The following is a 19,403-nucleotide window of genomic DNA, read 5'->3' on the forward strand; positions in this document are numbered from 1 at the left end:
CATTCCCCTCCACCCTGCACACCCCTCCCCCACCAGTCCCCCCCTATAGTTCATGTCCATGTGTCACAAGTACTTTAGATTCTATATTTACCATACTATTCTTACCCTCCCCTGTCTATTTTCTACCTACCGTCTATGCTACTTATTCTCTGTACCTCCCCCCCCCACTCCCATGTTGCTAACCCTCCATGTTATCTCCATTTCTATGGTTCCACTCTCGATCTAGCTGTCTTCTTAGATTGCTTTTGTTTTCGGTGTGGTTGTTAATAACTATGAGTTTGCTGCCTATTCACTGTTCATGAAAAGAGGCATTTTTCATTTGTACCAACAACTTTACTGATTTGGATGTTTTGAGTATCTCGGCTACCTCCCAATGGTATAATGTTGATTGTTCTCAATTGATGTCTCGATTTGATCGGTCAACTTCAGCTGGTGTATCTGACCTTGGAGCACTGTCCAGCAGACATCTCCAGCATGAAACTTCACAAATCACTTTTGACCCGTTCAATCAATCCCAGCACCTTCTTCACACACTCACCGCACAAATCCTTTTGCATCTTAGTTGCATTTTTAACTTTCTTGAAATAATAAAAGCATATGGACGAAAATGTTGCTTATTTTCTTCCACCTTCAATATTAAAATGGCTGCACAAGAATTCACCAACTGATCTGACAGCTGTCGCAACACAGTGTAAGAAAACAGTGTCTGGCTTCCTCCACTCACCATGCAGTTTTCAAGGGCCATCCATGCTGGAGCGTGCGCCAGCTCTCTGTCCTTTTCATGGCTGAATACGATGGCACTGCGTGTGTAAACTGCCTTTCCTTTATTCACTCATCGACTGATGGGCATTTGGGTTGCTTCCACCTCTTGGGTATGATTCATAAACATTCACGCGCCAAGTTTTGTTCAGGCATGCTTTCATTTTTGCTGGGTACGTACAGAAGAGTGGAACTGCGGGGTCATTCGGTAACTGCAAGTTTAGTGGCTTGAGAGACCACCAGACTCTCTCCCAAAGCCGCCACACCGTTTTGCAGCCCCACCAGCAATGCGTGGAAACCCCCGATCCTCCAAACCCTCACCAATGCTTGTGAGAGTCATTCTGTCACAGCCACGCTGGCGGGTGTGCATGGTACTCCGCTGCGGTTTCCATCTGCATTTCCCCAGTGACTAATAATGCTGAGAATCTTTTCCTGTGCTTTGTACATCATTGTGCTCTTCCTGGGCATTATATATCTTCTTTGCAGAAATACCTGTTCAGATCCTTTGCCCATTTAAACAACTGAGTTGTCTTTTTTATTGAGTTGTAAGACTTCCCTATATACTCTCAACACAAGTGCTTTACCATACACAGCAGGCGTGTCAAACTCCTTCTCGCTGGGGGCCACATCAGCCTCGTGGTTGCCTTCAAAGGGCTGAATGTAATTTCAACTCCTTGACGGTTAAGGAGTAGTTACATTGATACAGTCTTAAAACCACTTCAGCCCTATGAAGACTGACATGGCCCCCGGTGAAAATGAGTTTGACACCCTGATACACATGATTCCCAAATATTTTCTCACATTCTGTGGGTTAGTACTTTACTTTCTTGACAGTATCCTTTGAAGCACAAAATTTAAAAATTTTGATGATGTCCACTTTGTCTACTTTTCTTTTACTGCTTATCCTTTTGATGCCATATGCGAGAAACTCCTTACTGATTTTTAAAGTTCTTTGCCTAATATCTTAGGCATAATTTCTTGGTTCTGTGTGTTATAAACACCTTCACCTAATTTGTGACTTGTCTTTCTACTTCATGGTATGTTTTAAAAGGCTGCTTCATGACTTATTAATTTAAAAGTCCTACTCAGAGATAAAAATTAGATTGCATTTAGACACACACTTAGCAAGTGACCTTTTCAAAGATGTTTTTTAAAAGTGTTATGACTTCCAGAAAACCCAGGACAATCACCACAGAAATGGATAGTTTCTTAAAAAACAAACACACAAAAAACATCTTTTTCAAAGAAAAAATGTCAAACATACACAGAACACAGAAGAGATGAGATGCCGGGGTTCCCATCCTCTGCTTCCTTTCCTGCCTCTCACCAGGCTTCCTCCTGGCCTGCGCACTTCAAAGCACACGCAGGTGGCACATCCTTTCACCTGTAAATACTCCAGAAAGTATCTCTAACAGGTAAGGACTTAAGGAAAAAAAGGAAAACAAAAGAAAAACCCCCACATCTTTACAGCATCTTAGAACTAGTCTAAGTTTTTAATTAGAACAAAGTCGAGTCTACCAATTTTCATCCTCACAAGTCTGTGCCGTGGGGGCCTAACGTAAGAAACCTCCACTTACATCCTGGTCGCAGCGGCACTCCCCAAAACGTCTGAGAAAAGGTGCGCGCTTTCGCCTTTCCCACTAAAGTCTTGAATCCAACCTCCGCTTGGGTACAGTGTGAGGCCAATGGTAACCCTTCCACCATTAACTGGGGGGCTTTGAAAGCATTCCCTTTAAGATGTGGAGCAGGACAAGGGGACCACCACTCCCACTGTGTGCCAGACTAGAAGTTACATCAGGAAAGCAAACAAGGAAATGATGGGCATCAGAAAGGAGGAAGCAAGCCTGCCATTACTCTCAGGTGATATGTTGCATTTGTCTGATTGGAAACCCCAAAAGAATGTTCAAATAACTTAGTAGCTTCAGAAGAGAGTTTCCAAACTCAATTACATTTCTGTACTGTGAGTATAAATTTTCCTCTAATACTGCTTTAGCTATATTCCTCAGATTTTGATAAATAGCATTTTCTAATTACATTATGATTTTTAAAAAAGATTTTATTTATTTTTAGAGGGGGGAAGGGAAGGAGAAAGTACGAGAGAAACATTACTGTGTGGCTGACTCTTATGTGCCCCCTACTGGGAACCTGGCTCGCACCCTAGGCACATGACCTGACTGGGAATCCTACCAGCGACCCTTTGGTTTGCAGGTCAGCGCTCAATCCACTGAGCCACACCAGCCAGGACTACATTATGATTTTCTTGATGAGTTAAATCTTCAATTTTTAAACTCATGAGAATCTTCCAGTTCTCTTCTTGTTATTGTATCTGGGAATACAGTCTTTGCAATGTGACTCAAGTCCTAGCATTATTTATTGAAAAGCCCCCCTTCTCCCCTCTGACCACAATGCTCCTCTGTCACACACCGTTTCCACACAGGAGACCGGTCTCGGGCTCCCTACTCTGTGCCAATGCCACACTCTCTTCACTACGTTCACTGACTGAGTCCCGCAGCGTTCACACCCAGAATACGTGAGTAACAAACAGGTTCATCCCACAGATTCCAGGGCTGGTTTCCGTTTAAAAATTGACCGATAGAGTTTACTCCAAGACTCCATGGACGTTTGCAAAGACTCTCTGTTATGCATTTATTTAGTGCAGTGTTCTACACACACATCTATTAGATCTGCTAACTGTATGACTCCAGTTTCCTAGAACATAACCGATTTCAGGTTGCTTGATTCAACAATTACTGACTTACCACAAAACATTCCAGTATGAAGGTGAATTTGTCTTTCTCTTTCTGGTTGTTAATTTTTGCATATTTTTCACAAATATGCATTTCATTTAATTTTTAAAATCAGCAGATACACTAGTGAAAATAAGTCAACAAGAAAAAGTCACCTCCTTTCCTGGTGAATCCATAGAACTTTCGGTCGTGACACAGTGACCCTCTGTATTTGTCTGCCCTCAAATCCCCTTTGTCTGGTGAGCACAGCTGCATCTCCCTGTCTCCCTGGCATGTCTTCCCCAATCTTTTTCTTTTGTGCCTTTTATACCCTTATGTCTTCATTATCTCATTTAAATGGCCTTAAGAGGGATTTTTTAAAATCTTGGTTGACAACATACCCATTTCTTAGGCCATCTCCAGCTACCTCCACGGCCCCCACCTCACCCGGCCTGATAGAGCAGCCGCAGAGACCCTGTTAAGTCCAAAATCAGCTCAGAGCCACCGAGGCTCCCACCACACACAGAGGGGAAGTGCAAGTGCTGCCCCTGGTCCCCTGGGTCTTTCGTGATCCAGTCCCTCACCACCGCAGGGTTCTCATCTACCGGCCCCTCCTCCTCCTCCTCCCTGCACTACCAGCTGGCCTGCATTTCCCAAACACAGCAGCCACAGGTCCCCCCACTTCAAGGCCTGCGCTCCATGTATCCCATTCCCTCTGCCTGGAGTTCCCTTCCCTAGCCCTCTGCTGGCTTACTCCCTCACCTCGGGTAGGTCTCCACGGAAACGCACCCTTCCCCACTACTCCTATTCACAGTGCTGACTCTCCCCACCCTAGTCTGTTAGCCTGGCTTTATTCTTTCTTCCCTAGAACACTTACTTCCATCTAATGAACTGTCTGTGTTACTTACTCGGTTTGTTGCCCGTCTCTCCTATTAGGGACTGTGGGCTGTTCTGTTCACCGATTCGTACCAGGAAGTGTCTAGCACTTACCAGATGCTCAGTAAATATTCGTCGAATGATTCAGTCTTTGACTTCAGTTGAAACACTCAGTCCACTCCCATTTCTGTGATCGCTAACGTTTTTATTCATCTCCACGGCCTGGAGTTGTGCTCTTTCACCTGTGCCATTGTCCTACTTTTGGGTTTACTTTTGTCCTCATTCCCTTTCTTGCCACTGCTTTGGAAGTTTACTATTCCTATTCTTTGAGTAGTTAGTTATTCTATTCAGTTTTGCATTTGTATAGAATAACTATGTGAGGCTGAAATTAATCAATGTCTTTAACCCCCTCACCAATCAGGTTACGCTGCTTTAAAAGTCAGGCTGCTCTAACTAACCACGCCTTCCCCCTTGAGTTGACATGATATTGGGGTCGAGTATTTGTATTCCCTCCCTCTCCCCCCTTTCTAGCCTCTTAAAAACCTTCTCATCAATGAATTGGTTATTTTTACATTTGCCCATATTTTCACACATTCTTTGCTCGTAATTCTTCCTTGTGTCTCAGACCCTTTTCTGGCACCACCTTCCTGTGTTGGAAATACGTTCTTTAGAACCTTTCCTTTTGCGAAGGCTTACTAGTGACCAATTATTTGGGGGTTTTATGTCTTGGAAAATATCTTTATCTCATCCTCATCCTTGAAAGATATTTTTGCTTAAAATACATTTCCGGTTTGGTAGCTAATTTTTCTCACGGAGGCCATGTCACGCTGGATTTTGGTCTCCCCGTTGCTGTGGGAAGGGTGCCTGTGCACACACAGTGTCCTTTGGCGAGCCTCCTGTTGCTCCGGCCGCCTTCACCACCCTCGCCGTCTGCGTTGTGAGTTTCACTGTGGCGTGTCAAGGTGTGGATTTCTGATTCGCTGCAACTTGTGTAGATTTCATTAGTTCTGAAAATGTCTCTTAGCCATTATCTCTCAATTGCTGTCCCTGTCCTGTTTATCTTCTTCTTATTATTATTTTTAATTTCCAGAACTCCAGATATCTGTTAGGCCTTCTCACCTCTGTCCTTCCCACCACTTTTCTTTCTGTGCCACATTCTAGATGAACTCTTTTCCCCATGTCTTCGAGCTCATTAAATCTCTCTCCAGCTGGGTCTAATCTACAGTTAAGCTCACCTATCAATTTTTAAACTGTAATCACTATGATTTCTTCCATTCTAAAAATGCTATTTGATTCTTTTTCAGATTGTTTGGTAATAATTTCAATCTCTTGGTTTTACTCATATTTTTCCTCCCTCCTTTAATTTCTCTGTGTTAGGACACTTACTTTCTACTGTATATCTGCTAACTCAAATATCTTAGTTTTTGCAGGTCTGACACTGTTCTCTGTAGTTTTTACTGGCTTTAGTTTGTGGTGCCATGCTTCCTTATTGTTTTGGATTGTAAACTGTGACCTCACAGCTCTCAGAACTGTTCTTGTGGGGTCATCAGAGATCTGAGTCGAAGCGGGACTCCTCCAGGAAAAACTGAAGTATCTGGAGCCGCTGCTAGTTGGGGGCCTCCTTACACTAAATTCTCACCCTGAAGCTTTTCAGAGCACCCAGGGAACGTGACTGCATGCCCACGCTCCCACGGGGGCCGCTCACTGTCATGAGTGACCAGGACAGAGTCCCCGACACCACCTCAGTCAGCACCGAGGTCCAAGACAGGCCCTTTCTCTCGGGGCCTGAGGTGGCAGTGGCAAGCGGGGTGGGGAGGGGTTATTTCTGGTCGACCTCCGCGTGGAGAACACAGACCTTTTACATACGCAGGGACCCCACTACCTGTTGCCCCTTCCACATTGCTGTAATCTGCTCCAGAGCAGGGTGGCTTCAGTCCCACCCTGCCTGACGACTCCCTGCTGGGATTGTAATGTGACGGCACTTGCCCGCTCCCACCGCTTCGGGGGCCATATTCACAGCCTGGCCTTTTTCTGTTTGTTTTTTTGTAGGACTTTGGAAAACCAGTCATTGAACTTAACCCACCATATTCTTGTTTGCTTTGATGTCCTGGCCTGGAAATTTTTTCCTTTTGTTTGGTCACATGTCTATGGGTCATACTCTTTATTTATACACTACTTGGTATTTATCAAATAAATGAATTACATCATATGAGATTAGTTCTAAAGTCACCAAGCAACATGACATAAGCTACCATGACAAGTACTCTGAAAGCACCTGTGAAATACATTACACTAGCTTGGCAACTATCAGAGGGTCCAACACACCCAAGTTTCCCTCCAGCCTGCTGTTCTTCTGTTAGCACCAGGTTAAAGTAACTGGCTTGTGTTACTTTAATGCAGTGAATAAATATTTTTAAACACTGTGTTTGACATTCGCCAAGGTGAAGTACAGTACAAGAGGCACCTAGGAGTGGAGAACCAAGAGGCCACCAGGCTCCTGTTCCAGGCTCACTCTGAGGCTTGACTCCTGAGGGGACTGGTGGACAGACTCCCCTACACTATCCGACACTCCACGCTCGCCGTTTCTTTCACTTTTGGGGGTGGGGATGGGGAAGCTCTGTCTTCCAGGAGTCTCTCATTTCCCCTAGCACACTCTTCTAAGTGCGGAGACCACATCTTACAAATCTTCACATGACCTGAGCTCCCAGCATTCTGCCAGGTAAATATTTACATGGGAGCTGCTGGGTAAACATTCGACGGACTGATGTGGAAAGTGATCATTAGCAGGGTTCCCTATGGAAGCAAAGACTCCCAGCTAACACGCAAACCGCGCATCTGCAAACGGAGAAAGGCCTGCCGTGACACGCGGTAATCCGCACCAGGGCTCCCATCAGCTCTCTGAAGGGGTCTGATGCAAAATTTCAGTGGCGTCATCTGAGTTATGGCTGTTCCAGTCAAGAAAAGACAGAATTCATCATGACTTCCAGGCTGGTAAGGGAGTCCCGGACCCCAAACAATATGTACTTATAAATGGGGTGTTTTTTTCTTCCCTCCAAGGTCTGAGGTGAGTAAGAAAAATAAAATAAAAAATGTAATTTAAAAAATTACCTAAGTGCAGAGACTTTATAAACTGTCTGTCCCTGAGGCCTTTCCGGCTGATCAGAGCGGCCCTGGCAGTACCTCCGGCAGCATCTCAGTTCGGGAAGGAGACTGAATGAATGCATTTACGTCCTGAGTGATTCCAGAAGAGGACAGCTGGGGGGTGAGGGCCGACCTGCCGCCCCTCACCTCCCTGGCACAGCTCCAGGAGGGAGGATTGCACAACACAGGCACAGAGCATCAGATCCATTTCATGAAACCCTGCCCGGGTGACACCAAGGCGCCGGGCACAGCTGCGAGGGGCATGCTCAGGGCCAAGGCAGCGCTCAGTCATCTGAAGCCCAGCCACGGAGAAGGGAACTGGCTGACCGCAGCAGCCCAGGGCGCTTCCAGCCCCTCCCAGCCCCTCCCAGAAACCCCGCCTCCTCCTTTCCAACGCACATCAGAGGCACTGGCTCCCCTTTCACACGCGAAAACCAACATGGGCTCAAGTGTCTGTCTATGGGGAGATTTACTTTTTACTTGCAAAAATGAGTGTTGAATAGTTTCAATAAAACACTATTTTAAGGAATTCTACTTTAAAGAACTTAAATCTTATGTACAATAAGCCTAATTCTTCAAAGAAAAATGTACATAACTCACTTCTAAAAGTATTTTTAACTGTTATAAACCTGTAAAAACCATTTCCCCTTACTCTTGTTCCTTTTCTTATTACAACAACCCAGTAAGACGGGCTGATCAAATTCCATCATGGAATAGCCCTGGCTGGTGTAGCTCAGTGGATTGAGCGTGGGCCTGGGAACTAAGGGATTGAAGTTCGATTCCCAGTCAGGGCACATGCCTGGGTTGCAGGCCAGTTCCCAGTCGGGGACACACGACAAGCAACCACACATCGATATTTCTCTCCCTCTCTCCTTCCCTTCTCCTCTAAAGATAAATGAATAAAATATTTTTTAAAAAAATCCCATCACGGAATAAAAAGATACAAATCTATTTGAAGGACTTTCAAGTGTCGCTCAGTGAAAAGTGTTTCTTTTTGTAACCACATTTATATAGTTAGTATCCCAAGGGCAGACCCCTAGGATGGGTTTTTTTTTAAATAAGGATACCTAATAACTTCCTTTTATGAAAATTTAAAAATTTCAAGGTTGATCTAAATCAAAGTCCTTGGGCTCTAACTCTAAGATCTAGCCATGTTTACCTAGAAGCACAATCTACTTATCCATACATATTTATATATCTTTATATATAAAATGTTTATACATAGCATGTATTGTAGAAAATATGGATTTATAAATTACAAAATCATTAAAAAGATGATTTATTTATTTTTAAAAAGCTTCTTTACCCCTGAAGGGGATTTAAATTCTTTACAGAGAGCTCCAGTAAGGAAGAGCGGCAGAGAGACCTAAGGGCGCGGGCCTCAACTCCGTCTCCACGCTTTCCAGGCCCCCGAGCTTTGGGGTGTGATAATGACAACCATCCTCTGACTGTAGGACAGGCACACACTCACTGTAGGAAAGTCTTTGGTGGGGTTCGAGAATAGATTTTTTATTTAGCTTTGAGTTTAAAAGAACTGATATATAAAGATTTTGTCTGTTCTAGGAAAATAATTTCCAACCCAATAAAAATTTAAACCCATTCCTCCTGGACTAGATGCAAGAGCAGTCCAAAGGGGTGCTGGGTAGCAGCGCTCCTGGTCTGAAGATCAGGAGGACAGCAGAGTTCCAGCTACTTGAAGAAGACAAATGAAGGCTAGACCATCATCTTCATTTTTTTTTTACAGCAACATATAGTAAAAAAAAAAATACATCTTCTATGAACACACACATAAATATCTTTATGACTTAAAGTCTCATAAAAATTCTGACTTTTATTGAAGATGGACCCTGGTATTTTCTATTTCACTTTGTTCCACTGTGGGGGGCGGGCGGCGGGGGCCAGGGAGAGCAGCGATGGTTATGACCAGCTAGTAAATGCGGGACAACTGGTTCTCCCCGGTAAGACAGACAAACAAGAAAGAGCCTGACTCTGTTGTTGGCTGATTTCCACCACAGCCAAGTTCACATAAACAGCGTGAAGTTACTGAGGTCAGCCAGAGTTGGCAAGAAACCCGCACCAGCGGCCCTCAGGGGCCTGGTTGTGACCCACTAACCGAGTTGATGACCCAGTGTTAGGTCACGACTCCCAGTTTAAAAATCACTGCTGTGGAGTCTAGACAGCCAGCCCCTCAGCAGTCCACAGGCAGGGAGTGCGGCCAGTAGATGCCGGTCCAGGAGGCACTCAGCGAGGGCTCACGTGCCAGGGGGGCCAAGAGCTGCCTGGCCCCAGGGCGTGGCACTTCACGCTGCCTTGAACGTGGGCACAGGCGCTGAACTGCCACTCCGCCTTCAGCTTCCCCCAAACGGAACATCCTGGGAAAGTGCGAGGTACCTAGCAGTAGCCTCAGGAAAATCACCACCTCTCTGAGCTTCGGTTTGCTCCTCGTAAGGTGGGAACAACAACAGGCACACTTCCCTGGGCCCTCGTAAGAGCCAACTATGACGGTCCATGTGAAGGCATGTTGAAAATTGTAACGGATGCTGCAGGGGAGTACTAATTCATATGGAAACGGTTCAATTTAATACAACCACACTCACAGGCAATTAAAAAATATCCTTTGTCTTAGCATCTGCATTCACCAGCCATCCTCGCCCTTTTGATCTCTCCCCAGAGGGTCTCTGGGGTTCTGAACCGTCCAGGGGCCCCCCCGGGCTGCTCCCCTGCCTCCCTCCTCTCCTGCGCGTTTCACTGCTCTTTCTCCCATTCTTCCCCTCCAAGGGTTCACTCACTCACAGCTTTAGCAGGTACCTCTATGGGAATGGCTGCTGAGCTCTGCCGCTGGCTCTACCATCTCCCTGGCTTTTGAGACTTTTCTGAGTTTAATGTCCAGCCATCATGTCAACTTGACTCTTAAAATACTAACAGCAACACCTGCCCCACCCATCTCCAATACTCTAATTCTGTCGATGGCACTCCTATTATCTCAGTACCCAAGGTTTAATCTAAAAGACTTATAACCACCTCCTGCATTAGGATGGCTACTGTCAAAAAATAAAAAATCAAAAGAAAGAAAGGAAAAAAAGAGAAGAACAAGTATTGGTGAGGATGGTAACTGGAATCCCGTGCATGGTTGGGAAGAGTGCAAAGCGGTACAGCCACTATGGACAACAGTACGGTGGTTCTCCAAAAAGTTAAACTCGAAACTACCGCACAGTTCAGCAGTTGTGCTCCTCGGTACACACCCCAAGGGACCTGAGCAGGTGTCTGTACAAGCTGTGTTCACAGCAGCACGATTCACAACAGTCGGGAGGTGGAAGCAGCTCCAGTGTCCATCAACAGGCAACTGAAGAACAATATGTGGTCTGTAGGCACAATGGGGCACTACTCCGCCCACAGGGAGGAAATTCTGCCTCACGGGTGAACCCTGAAGACACCAGGCGGAATAAGCCAGCCACCAAGAGACAAGCGCTGTGTGGCTCCACCGGTATGCGGCATCTAGGGCAGTCAGCTTCGCAGAGCCACAGCGGGAAGCGGTGGCTGGCAGGACGTGGAGGAGTGAGAACGGAGAGTCGGTGTTTAATGGGTATCAAGTTCCATATCTGCAGGATTAAAAAGGGTCTAGAGTTGGATGGTGGCAATGGCTGCAAAATAATGTGAACATCCTTAATCCACCGATCTGCACACTTAAAAATGATTAAAACGGTCAATCTGTTATGTGTATTTTGCCACACTTCAAAAAGCTACTCAGTACTAGTAGATCCTGATCTACCATTGCTCTCTGCTCCAGGCACTCTGTGAAGTGTTTGCCACGTGATTATCTTATTTAATCCCGCATTTGCACAGAGGCTAAGAAGCTAAGGGTGGGAAAAGGGGAGGTCTCGTGTTTTTGCCTGAGCATCCCTTCCCGTCTGTTTGTACTTTTGGCTCCTTTTACCTTCTTTGGAAGACTGCTCCCCACCTGCTTTACTCCAGCCCGGTGATTACAGCCGGACTACAAATGTTAGTCCCATCCTCTCCTGATCACAAAAGTGGCAGGTGATCCAGGCCTGGCCCCAGTCTCCATCCCCTTGGTCACAGCAACTGCCACAAGACGTGGTCATGCCAGCCAAGCCAAGCCCTTCACAGCCCTTCCCTGGGATCTATACACACTCATGTAGGAGGGGAAATGTGCTCTTTGCTCTGTGGTCGTCGAACAGGAGGAACACGGCTGGGGCTGCTCACACTACACGGCTCCGTCTGACCGTGCTCTCAGAAGGAAGAGGGAGGTTAAGGAAGCTGTGAAGAGAAATGAAAAGAAAGGTGGAGACAAAGAACATGAAGCAGAGAGGCTGGAGGGAAAGAAAGATCTGACCAGACTTAGTTCTTCTCTTTCCTATTGTCTCTCATCCTGGGAACCAACACATGCACCTTTTTCTTGGATGCCTGAGTCGAGATTTTTACTAAAACTAAATGGATTCTGGATGCCACCGACAGGCCCTAAGACACCAATTGTTAGAAGGAAGGTGACAGCTGAAGTTCTGAAAATGAATAAAACAGTAAGGCCACAGGAAAAAAACCGAGGAGAAAAACCCAAGGGCAGAACCGACCCCACCGCACCCTCTGAAGGAAGGCCACCCTGGTCTTTGCTGAAGTTCAGTGCTAGGCAGGCATGCCTTAGACAGTTACCCTCGGAGCTCTGTCCTCTGTTTTCTAAAAGTACCATGGGAGGAATATACAAGTCTCAGCTAAGAAACAAGGCAGTAAGAAACATCCCTCGTGTGATTATTGTTATTAAGTAAAAAAAAGTCCAGCGGGGACACAGCTGGGGTTTGACGGAGAGCTGCTCTTACCAGCACGACTTTCAAACCACAGCGACAGGAGGAGGAGGAGGAGGAGAAAGAGGAGGAAGCGCAGAAAACTCAGATCGGGGTGGAGGGAAGAGAGCAGGAGTTTAAAGGCTTCCTATAGTAACTTTACATGTAATTTCTTCAAGTCTTGTTCTTTAAAAACTGTTTCTATTTCGATTTTTAAAGAGCAATTCATGCACAAATTAAAAAACAACCAAAAAATACAAAAGGGTGTGGAGTCAAGAGCATGTTCTCTCTCCCAGACTCCTGACAAGGCTGTGTGTGTGTCTTCTCAGGGGGTCTCTGCACCGACAAACATATTCCTTCTCCCCTTTTTGTACAAATGGGAGCAGAAGCTACCATGGGAGTATCTTAAGGGGGGGGTATCTTTCATCTAACAATGTATCTCAGAAACTGTTCCAAATCAACATAAACATCTACACATCAGGAGAACTCTTTAGGTAATTGACAGACATTTTTTTTTTTTAACAGAGAGTGAGAGGGGAAGGGAGGAAGAGAGGGAGAGAGACTTCGAAGTGAGAGAGAAACATTGATTAGTTGCCTCTCATAGGCACCCGCCTGGGGACCAAACTCACAACCCAGGCCTGTGCCCTGACTGGGAATCGAACTGGCCACCTTTTGCTTTGCAGGATGACAACCAACAGACTGAGCCACACTGGTCACGGTCCACCACACCTTCTTGGCGTAGGTCATCTTGTGAGACCCTACCACTATCTCACTCTCTAGTTCCACAGCTTTTTGTAAAAAAAAACGGAAATGGACCCCAAAACCAGCCCGTCATCTTGTTTTCGTGCAACGAGGGGATAAGAGGAAACAGCTTCTTCCTCTTGTACAACAAAGGGCCACCGGATGGGGAGTTCCAATGAAGCAGGAGCCAAATTACGGAGGGCAAATTTGGGGATACTCTTATAAGCGAGTGCTCTGGAAGGTCAAGGAAGGGTTTCACTTCCTCTCAGCACCATTTAAGAGACCAGAAAGAAGGCTGCTGGTGCAAAGAAGCTGGACCGTGGTTGGGAGTAACGCCAGCTCTGCTGCAGGGGCTCTGAAAGTGAGACCGGAGACAATCAAGTAGACAATGTTACTAATTTTAGGGGCTAAAGCCATTGGAAACTCAGTGGACTTACTGAGGAATCAGATGTCAGCTTGCTATCATCACAAAACAGATGTCCTCTGGATCCTTTGAACTAGAGCTTGGGTTCAACCCCGTGGCCCATCCTTCCCTTGTCGAGTCTTCCTGTTAGTTCTCAAAAGGCTCCCGACTACGTCTGTTACTTTCAACTTGTCTTCCACACTAACCCATATGGCCCACTATGGGTTACTAAGTTACTAAGAGTAACTTCCGTTACTCTTCACTGCATTTTCTGAAGCGCACAATCGCTCTGGGCACTACAGCTCACGGCACGCCCGTCTCTAAGCTACGGCCCTATGTCCCTCTGTTCACAATAAAGAATGATTGGAGCAGTTTCTCAACCTCTTATGGCCTATGCTTCATCAGCTTTGACTTTCTATAGCTTACTTGTATGAAAGCTGAGAGTTTCTCCATACATAAAATGACGTTACAGTTTCACTGTGCTTTTTTCTTTTTTTATTCCCCTCTCTCGTTCACCCCTCCCCTCACAGTGTGCACGTCTGGTTGAGAATCATTACATCAGACATGGATGGCCAGGCGTCACTGTGCTGTTTCTCCAGTCCATAAAATACTCTTTTTCACACGCAGAAAACCTTGTTCTAAATGTCAAAATTTTATATCCGCCAGATCATAATGGTATCAGCTTCACAGAACGGTACTAAGGCCTTGGATTATATGGTTCAGAATGCCTGTGTATTTGATGAGATTGAATCTACTTTACTATGTCAAAACTGCCAATGTGTGTATCACTTAACTCTTTTTTACTTTATTAAAAACAAAACTAAACTAGTGTGGAAGGCAGCCTTTAAGATGGCCTTCGGTGACTCCTGCCTCCTGATATCCACGCCCTTATGTAATTTCCTCCTCTCGAGTATGGGCTGAACTTGCTGACTCACTTCTCGTGGAGAGAATGCAGCAAAAGTTATGGGATGCCACTTTCAAGATTAAGTTATAAAAAGACTGCGGCTCCTGCCTCAGCGTTCTCTCACTCTCCCCTGTACTGCGTGCCCGGGGGAGGCAGCTGCCTGGTTGGGAGGCAGCCGCAGTAGTGAGCCAGGGCTGGCACAACCAAGTACCTCGGGCTGGGAGGCTTAAAATGGAAATGTACTTCCTCACAGTTCAGGAGACTAGATGTACAGGGTGATGGTGCTGGCAGGTGTGGTTCCTTCTGAGGTCTCTCTCATTGGCTTACAATGGCCATCTCCTCCTTGTGTCCTCACAGGGTCTTCCCCTGTGTAAGTGCAGCCCTGGTGTCGCTTCATGTGTCCAAGTTTCCTCTTCTTACAAGAACATATTAAAGAGGGCCCGTCCTAACAACTTCCTTTTGACTAAATCACTTCTCTAAAGGCCCTGTGTCCAAAGACAGTCATATTCTGAGGTTAAGACTTCAACAATAAAAGGGGAGGGGGGCACATTTCAGTCCATACAGCAGCCCCTCAGAGGGGCCCGAATGGAACAAGGCTCGTCAACACCATGTGAGCGAGCTTGGAGGCAGATCCCCCCATCGTGCCTTCACACGAGATCACGAGATCACGAGATCACGCTCTCAGCTGACAGCCTGACTACAACCTCACGGGAGACCTAGAGCCAGCTGAGCGCAAACACCTCCCCCACGGAGGCTGCAATAACAAATGTTTGTTGTTTTCAGTCATTGGGGCTATTTGAGCTTCGTTAATTGGGGTTAAGGTCAAATTTTTCTTTGTTCCAAACCTTACTGCAAATGAATCAGTGTACTTTTCTGCCAAAAAAAAAAAAAAAGAAGTCTCTGATGACTGATGATTAAGCGGTTCAGGGAGTGGTCACCTGACGATAAAAGACCATCAACGACATTGTCAGTTGCAGCATCTCCACTGGATTTCAGAGCAACCACATGGAGAAGACACAGCAGCTCTTCTGATTCGCTTGCCACGCCGAGCACCTGACACAGAGCAGGCGCGCAAAAAATATTTCTGAATGAACGTATTTCCATTTCATAGATGACAAAACTGAGCCTAGAGAAGCTAATAAACTTGCTCAAGATCACTTAGTTCCTAAGTGGTAGGCAAGACAAAGAGAATCCAATTCCAGGATTTTTTTCTACTGTACTACGTTATCTTATATATTTACTATTTGCATTTTCTTCCTTAAAGTTATGAGTAACAATATGCTTAAATAATAATGAGATTTTCAGTTAACTGACACTTTATTTTACTTTTTCCCACTATGGAGGCTGTGTTGGGATGAATGGAAAATAGACATACGTGAACAACTACATTCTGAAAACAGTCAATAAAGTATGAGCACATACACCCTAGTTTGCTACTGAGTCAATTTCAATAGCAGAGTCACACTTAAGTCTTACCTTCCCACCAGCCAGTGAGCAGTGGGTTTAACACCTTTAGCTTACTAAAGATGTACACTCTGTGGCTTGCTTGTCCCCCTGCCCCCATGTAGGTTTCTGGGTAAATGAAGACACACAGCCCCTGAACAGTAGGAAAAGTTGGCTGCAAAAACGTCATGGATCTTCTGTGTGCTCGAGAAGTCTAAGGCCCAGAAAGTACAGAAACACTTAAGAAAATGCCCATAATTTATAGGGCATGACACTGCACAGCTGATTCTATTATCTAGAGACTTACTTGGTTTATGTTAAATCTTATAAAAACAGCAATATATGTTCATCTTTTATCTCAGACTCACTGCTGAATACCTACCCCACGCCCAGCGCTACAAAAAGCATTGGTGATACAGAGGTGAACGACACAATTCCTAATCCCTCTGGGAGTTCATAGTCTATAAACCAACAAGTCAAATAAAATGATGTATTTTAGCAAATAATATAGTTAGCAAATTTTAGCCAAATAATACATTTAGTGAATAGGAAGGCGAAGGGGCCATAGAAGGTAATGGTAAGAGATGGAAGTGGAAGAGATGACAAGATCCAGGACGGAAGAAGCCTGGGCACGAGCTCGCCAAGATGAGATGGGAGTCCTACAAAGAGGAAGAGAACACATCCCATGCGACAGCACAGAAATTTGAGATAGTGTGGCACACAGTTCAGAACGACTGGAACTTAAAGGGGTGTGTTGGGGGAGTGGGGGAAAGTATGGGGAGAGAAGAAAGGAGACCATGAAGGGCGGCTTTGGTTACCTGGTTTAGGAGTCTACACCTTTAAAGGGAACTTTCGACAACTTTCTAGTGGGAAGCATCATAATTATAATTGTGTTTCAAAGATCACTTTAAGATCACCGTGAAGGAAAAAGCTGTTGAAACTGAAGGCAAAGAGATCACACAGAAGACACCATAATAATTCAAACAAAAAGTGGTATGTGTCTGAATTAAGGCCGTGAGAACGAATGAGACTGACATGGGATCTAAGACGTGCTGAGAGGGAAGAACAATTGGATATGCGGAGTGAGAGGACCAGCTAGAACGACTCGGAGGTTTCTGGCTTCACCCTGGTGAAGGTGAATAGGGACAGACCCCATAAGGAGTGTGTCTGGGAGGATGAGCTAAGCGTTGGACGTGTTGGGTTTGAGAGGGCCGTGGGACATTCAGGAGGGAGGGCTGGGGCGGCTGGGATCCACAGCTCCAGAGAGGTCTGGGCTGGAGAAGGGCTGCCGTGTCCGTGTGTCGCCTAGCACATGGCAGCCCCAGAATCGCACGGTGCACAGCCAGCCTGTGGAGCCATCTGCCACAGCCCTGACTGCAGGCGCGGGTCTGGAACTGTCGCATGTGGAGGGCAGCCAGGGAAGATGGCCAAAGACCAGATTCTAAAGAATGAAAATTCACAAGTCAGCGAGGAAAAACAGAACATTATAAAGGAGACTGAGAAGGAGCCACCAAGAGGGGAGGAGGGGGAAGCCAACATTGCCCCAAATATTAAAGACTGACACTTCATGAGGGTGACAGTTCTCCAAACCGAGTGATTAATTAAACCAGCCTCATCTATTCCTTACAAGATTGATAATTAGCCATAGTTGTTAAGATGTTAGGATTGTCTGGCCAAGGTTACCTCAGAACTTAATTTTACCCTCAATATTTACGCCAGGTGGATCGCTGCTTCCTCCGGTACTGAAAGTGCCACCTTTGCCCGGTCCTACTTTTACATCTTCACCTCACGCCCCTGATCCGGTCTTACATTTCATTCATGGCGCTGCCTCGCGTTCCCTGTTCTCTGCATCTTCTCGGGAGACGTGTAATTAGTGATACACACTAACATTTCTAAGTATGGATTTGTAATCATTCTTTTCCTCACTCTAGAATCTGAACTTCTTCCTTGTGTATCTGTTTATTCTCTGAATTAAGGTTAGGGATCTTGGGATTTATTTGGTTTGTTCCTTGGGTGCACCTGACAGCGTGCTGAGCCCAGTGATCCGTTCACAAAGGTCCCCGCCACGTGCCCAAGGCCCCGTGAGAACGATGAACAGATTTGAAAGGCAGAAGCAGAGAGCAGAAGTTCCAGCACATTTTTTTCAAAACTCTCATTACAAGCCTGTGTCAGTCTGAATAGTTGCTTTGGCTCTTACTTATGTTTAGTTTTTAAAACTAGATGTGACCTTGCCACATATAAAATTCTTTCTCTTCCCCCACAAATGTGTCGCTGTACACAGGTTGGCGGCGCGGCACGGGACAGGGTGCGGGTCTGCGGCGTTCCGCAGTTGAGCTTCAGGCCTCACAGGTATTAATCGGTGTTGCCGGAAAAACAGTTCGAGGTCAGATAAATCTGAGAGACGTTGGGTCAAAACAAGTTTCTCTGCTTGACTCCTCAGAGCCTCTTCTACACTAATAGACGAGTTTTTAGGAAATCGCATAGAGTAAGTAACATTTCCCCAACTCATCTGACTGTGCCGACTGGTACCTTACAGAACACACTATGGGAAACATCACCCTAATTCACAGATGAGGGCCCTGAGCCCACAGAGGATTGGTGAGCTGCCCACGATCCCACAGATACTAGCAAAGCCGAGATGGGAGCCAGTCCCTGCGACTTTTAAACTGGGCCTTCTTTCCATCACGCTGCCCTGCTGCTGGCTGCAGACTTTTCATCTAAGCCTTTCGGGAAGGGCAGAGCACAAACGCGACCCCGCTGACCCAGAGAGCCCGACTTCCAAGACTCAGAGAGTCTCTTCTGTAGCAAATGACAAGATGATCTTTCTGGGAGCCTGTCAGCTGCTCAGTAGCCGTGAAATCCGTGGTAGGGTCCAGGGGGGGCCCTGAAAGGAGGAGCTCCCTGGGATGCTTTAGGATGCTTAAAAGAAAAATGGATTTATGCCGAGGATCATTCCTGGAACAAATGTGAAACCAAATACTTCGTATCACAGTCCTGCCCCCACCCTTTCTGAAAGGGAAATGAAATAGCAGGATTAACCTGCTCTTCGTCAGGTCAGGCCTTGTTCCTTTCCAAACCCCCATGACCCGGGCAGACTCCATTTCCTGCCACTCCCCTTCCCTCGGCCAGGAGGGGAGAGCCCCGGAGGGGCCCAGAGGCTTCCCTTAGGCTCTGCAAGCTCCGGGAGCGGGCAGTGCCGGCCTAGCCTGCAGGACAGTAAGGCCCTTAAGGCCTAACCTGCTTTCACCTCCCATGCCCAGCGGGGTTCCTCCCTCCGCACACCCTTACGAAGTTCTTTTGTAAATGTAATGAACGTCGGAGGACATTGAGAGCTCATCCGCCTGGGGAGAGGGAGAAATTAGACTTCATTTAGTTCTAAGCTCTCTGGAAAGAGTACTTAAAGGCTTTGAAGTGCCTCACTTTTTTTAGCAGGGGCATAAAATCCCCAACTTGTGAAAGAGATGGATGAATGTTTACATAAACTGTAGCATCTTGACCAGGTAATGACAGAGCAAAGCAGAAACAGTGTATAATATGTATAATCACCACAAAGCCAGCTGTTTCATGCCTTAAAGGGATTTAATAACTCAAGTGTCGGTGCATGAACTCTTTCGTGA

General features: G+C 46.0%; 1 protein-coding gene across 4 annotated transcripts in view; it reads right to left on the bottom strand.

Annotated features, from left to right (window-relative positions):
• Positions 1 to 19,403, bottom strand: part of TTLL5 (tubulin tyrosine ligase like 5) — a 255,466-nt gene that overhangs the window by 1,416 nt on the left and 234,647 nt on the right. The window contains exon 32 of one of the 4 annotated variants that reach the window (XM_037031349.1): positions 8,901 to 8,950. The exons of the other annotated variants lie outside the window; for them this stretch is intronic. The gene's annotated coding sequence lies outside the window, so the exon portion shown is untranslated. Of the gene's footprint in view, positions 1 to 8,900; positions 8,951 to 19,403 lie in introns of those variants that run through there. 4 annotated transcript variants of the gene reach the window in all.

The sequence above is a fragment of the Sturnira hondurensis genome, unplaced genomic scaffold, assembly GCF_014824575.4.
Source record: "Sturnira hondurensis isolate 20B ecotype Veracruz unplaced genomic scaffold, ASM1482457v3 Scaffold0021143, whole genome shotgun sequence".
NCBI lineage: Eukaryota > Metazoa > Chordata > Mammalia > Chiroptera > Phyllostomidae > Sturnira > Sturnira hondurensis.